We start from the raw sequence: 5,499 nt of genomic DNA on the forward strand, positions 1-5,499 counted from the left end.
TGAAGTTGTGCAGGAAAAATTCTTCCTTTCTTTCTCTAGCTCCTCGGTAAACCTGGTGTTCAGATTTTATCTAGTACCCCCAGGTCTACGGGAGCTGCGCTTTGTAACTAACGCACAGGTAGATTTTTACCTGAGATAACTGGAGTAAAGCTTAGATAGAGAGTGCGTTCGATACAAGCAAGACAAATTGAATGCCATTTAACCCTCTAATTAAGAGGTAAAGGAAGTTCCAGTTAGATGGATGATTAAGATAGGACTTGTCAAGGTAACGGGCATTGTTTACCTCAGTTTAATAAAAGTATGCAAGACGGAGTGTCAGCGGTTTAATAAAATAAATTGAATTTCACAAATAACATGGACCTCATATGCAATAATCAACATTTCCCTTAACTCATTCAAATGCAGTGTTTTATACAACTTGGGATAACCATAATGAAATGCTTGTTAAAGAAATGACTAGACGGGAAATGGTTTTACACAGCTTCACGAGGATTTAGACCCCTCGGGTAAGAGATTTGAATGAGTATAAACTTTTATCAGAAGCCAGATAGAGAAGTTATCTTACAGGTAGACAATGCAGCTCAGTTTGACAGCTAAGCACGCTCTGTTCTCCAGTGGCTCGATTGTCGTCATTGGACCACGTGACCACGTAGCTCATTAACTCCCAGGCCGAGCAAATAGGACGTTTTTTAAAGCCAAAAATTTACAAAATGAGCTTTTAATTTGTGTATTTGGATTAAGATATCGTTAGTTGGGCATGTTTTCTGAAGAATATGTTCCGTTCAGGCCATTCTGACGGCATGAAGCAAACCCTTTAATTCTGTTAACTGGCTTCAATATATCAATTCTGTTAATGATTCACTGTAATGTATTTTGTGTGTATAAGTATATAAGGAGTAGAACTTAGTATAAGAGCTCAGAGTGAGTTTGGTCAGTTGAACTGATAGCTAGATAGTCCCTGCTGTCCTAGGAGACTCCAAATCTGTCAGCCAGAGAAATAAACGTAGAGATCAGGCAGGTTGTAGTTGATCTCTGGAAAACATATCACCGCTGTTGTTTCACTCGCTAGAGAAGTCAGACCAAATTTCGACTGGGATACAAGCACCATATCACATCTGAAAGACAAGAAAAATAAAACTTGACATTTCTTGTAAAATTTGTTGCACTCACAGGTAGTTTGTCAAGTAAGCTTCTAGTAGTTTCCATTAATAAAAACACCTATATATATACATATATATGATTTATGTTGTTAAGTAAAACTAAACTAAATTTAGCAGGCATGGTATAATCTAATCACAGTTAAAAATACTTTTCCTACCTTTTTTAAGGCCCTCTTTGCAGTGTGAATTTTTGCACTCATAGTGTGCTTAATTGCTGGCCCATCCATTTTCAAGTTGTTAATAACATACACTGAAAGAAAGAGAATTTAAACAATAAATAAAGCATGACTTCATTTAAAAAACTAAATGAGACAGATGGGGGGGGGGGGGGGGGGGGTGGATATGGAGGGCACAGGGTATGCGTGTGGGGAGTTATGGAGGGCACAGGGTTGGATATGGTATGGGTGTGGGGAGATATGGAGGGCACAGGGTTGGAGATGGTGGGAGTAAGACGGGGGACAGATGATGCACGAGGCACTGAAACACTTTCTTCAACTGCTGCATTACAAGCTGGCTCTGATTTTTTTCCTTGAATAACACAGGGAAAGCTTTATTAAATTTGAATTCATGTGTGTAAAATGTACTTATTATTTGAAAGAGGAAATTACAATTTTTTCAGCATTTAGTGGAAAAGATATGCAACAGCAATTGCAGGTCAATTAACAATATACTTACACTACTACCATTGCTCTGGTTGTCCTTTTTATCTAAAAAAGTTAAAACATAAAATGTTATTCTACCAAAAAAGTGATGCATTAAGAATATATATTTATATATATGAACAGTTCATCATAGGTTGCATGGTTGTTTGAACTAAAAAAAAAGTGGGGTTCCTGTTATTCAGAAGCAAGGCAACACTGAAACATTTTGGATTCTGTGTTACTATTAAAAAAAAAACAACAATAATTATGGAATTATCAGACATATTAGTTTCACAAAGAAGAGATAAGTCAGTATGAGGGTGATACACTTAAATTCTTAGATTTGTTCAGAAGTCTTTGACACTCACTGAAAATACATTTACTCACCTTTCACATATGCCTTCTTTTCCTTCTGACATGCATTTCTGTAATCTAAAATAAAAGGAGAATAGGTTTCAAAGCATTCTTTTAAAACACATGTATTTGCACTTTGATATTTCTCCTTTCTGTGGAAATGACCAAAACTGACTTTTAAAACCATCAAGACTATTAAAACTATAATTTTTTCCTGTGGCAGATATGATTGAATGTGCAAGTTTTTTTTTCAAGATTAAAAGTAATTTCAAGGGGCTAAGTTTAAAGGTGCATATGAAGTAAATTTTGGCCATGCATATAAGCCAACAAAATGCCAGCATATAGTTTCAAGTAGTATAACTTAGAGGATTACCAAAAGGCATAGTTTAATTAACCCCCCCTCCAAAAAAAAAAAAAAAAAGAAAAGAAAAAATATTTGAACAGATTTTTCTGCTAGCACTCTATGCTGTATATCAATGGACAAAAAAAATAAATAATAATAATAAATAAATAAATAAATAAATAATAATAATAATAATAGGTCATGAAAAAAGGCTAAATTTCTGGCCAAAAATTTAAAGAAAGGAGCAGTCTAAAGCTCTTTAATGACCAATCTGGTGACTTATTCAGTTTACCCCTTGTCATGTTAAATTTATTTGAGTAATTAGGAAATTTGAAGAAGTAGTTTATATGTGTTACTGGAAATCCATGTTACAGCGATGCTCTGTAAATATGTACCTTAAGTGCCGTATGAACCCTTCTGCCCTTTGAATTTATTTCACCTAAGCAAACTATACTAATTGAGAATACACTTACCACTAAATGTAAATCACTTTTGCCAAATACATGCAACCATCCCAAGGAGCCATGAGTGTCTCTCCAACAGTAGGGACTTCCCCTTCTTACTCTTCCTCCCTCTCAAACTTCGAAACGTCTTCCACTGATACAACTCCATCCTTGTCAAAACCAATAGTAATCCACGTCTCTATAATTTAAAAAGAATATAGTTACACACTTATTCAACCGTTACAGAGAGAGAGAGAGAGAGAAAAAGAGAGAGGGGGGGAAGGAGAGAGAGAGAGAGAGAGAGAGAGCGGAAAAAAAGGAGAGAGAGAGAGAGAGAGAGAGAGAGAGAGAGAGGAAAATAAGAAGAGAAAGAGAGAGAGAGAGAACGAGATGGCCTTCCCAACAAGTACCATACTAGCGCCCCCATACTAGAACTGTATTTAGAATCGGTTTACTTTCTACTTTCTACTCGCAGGCATGATGAGAATTCTCTGAGTGTAGTAAAATCCTATCTTGAATCAAACGTTCTGATTAACCTTTGCACTCACCTGGCTTTGCAATCAACGCATAATAATTTCTAACTGGTTACACCAACTTAAAATCAGCTGCCGGTAAATCTCAAACCGTCTTCTTCTTCAAAATTTCCCGTGATGCATCAGATGGCGCATCAACCTATCACGAGCAGCACAGGCTTCAAACAACTGCGCATGTGCGAAAAGTGCGCTGTTTGAAATGAACAAGTTGGTGAAATTGACAATGCCTGCCGGCGTTTACCGTTTGGTTGATTTTATTTCATTAGCTCTCTGGTGTCTTTTTGAAAGTTTATATTAGAAATGTTCTATTGATTTTATGTTGTAAAAAGTAAATCCGTCTGAATTCCTTAGAAAAGCATTTATTCTACCTTCATTTTAAGGGGATTCCCATTGTATTTATAGTGTTATATGTGGCCCCAATGGGGATTTTCACACCTCCCCCACTCTTGATTAATAAAATTCTTCATCTGGAGGATTGTAAATTATATTGCAAAATACACTGAAAATCTTAGGAAGGTTAACTGCAGATAATGCTGCGAGGATATTCTTAACAGTGGGGGAACTCGGCCAATATAAAATTTTTAACTTCGTTTTACGATTTTGGAGCGCCTGTTCTAATTTTTGAAAGAGAGGCAATGGAACCAAACAATGCTATACAATTTGTAATCTCGTAAAAATTGCTATTTTTATATAAAGGTTATAGCATGGAGTACATCGAAATGCGACTTGTTTATTATTATGATCTTAAATAATAATTAATATAAAACAAACGATATAATACGTTCTTAACGTTAGCCTATTTATTAGCTTAATTGATTTTTTTTCGTATTTGGAGATTAAAAACACAAAAGTTGTCTGGTTTCATGTCGAGGCACTACGTTTCGTTCGTGTGCTATTATGCTCTGAATAATACATGTATGTGATTCGAAGAAATACGTTTTCTTAGCATTTGTTATCCCAATGGCACCCCTAACACATGGTGCTGAGATTTTGAATACCCTAAATTCAGTGTGCATCAAAGTTGGCTCAGTACTTGCACATTGAATTCGGAGCTCAACCAGAATTATTGGTTAACAATGAAATATATATTGACTTATTTCAGGGAAGCTTTTGTGCATGTGTTTCCTTTTTTAAAATAAACCTACCTCTCCCGCCAAGAAACCTGAAAGTCGGAATATGCAGCCTGCCAGAGGACAAAGCTCCCTTTCTCTGAAAAACATCTCGAATAGCTTCATAACCGTTCAATATAACCGTTGTTGTGGTTCCCATTTTGACGGTGAATATGTTGCCATACTTCTTGGCCCATTTCATCATAGTCAGCTGGGGCTCTCTGTCGAGGAGGGGTAAAACGCCGACAACCGGGAAACCCCACGGACCAGGAGGAAGGTTGAAACGATTTGAGTGTCTCGCAAGCCAGAGGAGTAAAAGAAATACAAGTGCGCTCAGTAGCAGTGATGTATCAAGGAAATCGCTGAGAGCTACCTCCATTGACGCCATGTAATGTATTAAGTGTTCTTATTACTGGAATGCAGGCAATATGTAGTGCGTAATACCAATATATTACATGATGTTATTTGACCTGCAATGTGGAAAATGGCGGTTTCGGTATTTTACCTTAGCATTTATCCAGATGCTAAAGTATTTATCCAGATGTCTATAACCTACATGTAGTTTCGGATAATTTGATATGGTGTTGTTTAAACCTTGTTTGGTAAAAGTGAACTGGTCAAATTTGCAGGAAAGTTAGGAAAATGTACTCTCTTTAAAGACCCCTATTTGTGTAAGTAAAACGCACATGGCATGCTTTAGAAAGTTTCTTGGTCGGATTAATGAATAAGTGTGTTATTTTTACCGTGTCCTCAATAGATGCAAAGTGGCAATTTTGTAGTTTGTGTATGTAATTAAGTGTCGATATTTACCAGAGCAGTGGTGTAAACGCCTGCTTAAGTCAATAAAGTTTTCCAAGAGGAAGTGAGAGCAGGAATGTGGTAAAGGTTACAAAGTTGTTATTTGATGGAATTTTTA

At 36.4% G+C, this 5,499-nt stretch overlaps 1 long non-coding RNA gene across 1 annotated transcript; it reads right to left on the minus strand.

Moving 5' to 3' along the window:
- Window positions 1-839: 839 nt before the first annotated feature.
- On the minus strand, window positions 840-3,619 carry LOC147761607 (uncharacterized). Its single transcript, XR_015334551.1, has 6 exons — window positions 3,490-3,619; window positions 2,972-3,140; window positions 2,189-2,233; window positions 1,836-1,867; window positions 1,319-1,410; window positions 840-1,115 (listed from the first exon to the last, which is right to left on the minus strand). It is a non-coding gene; the product is annotated as an uncharacterized LOC147761607 (long non-coding RNA).
- Between the last annotated feature and the right edge of the window lie 1,880 nt (window positions 3,620-5,499).

The sequence above is a fragment of the Lingula anatina genome, chromosome 5 (genome assembly GCF_051362555.1).
Source record: "Lingula anatina isolate TDL-2025a chromosome 5, LinAna3.0, whole genome shotgun sequence".
Taxonomy (NCBI): domain Eukaryota; kingdom Metazoa; phylum Brachiopoda; class Lingulata; order Lingulida; family Lingulidae; genus Lingula; species Lingula anatina.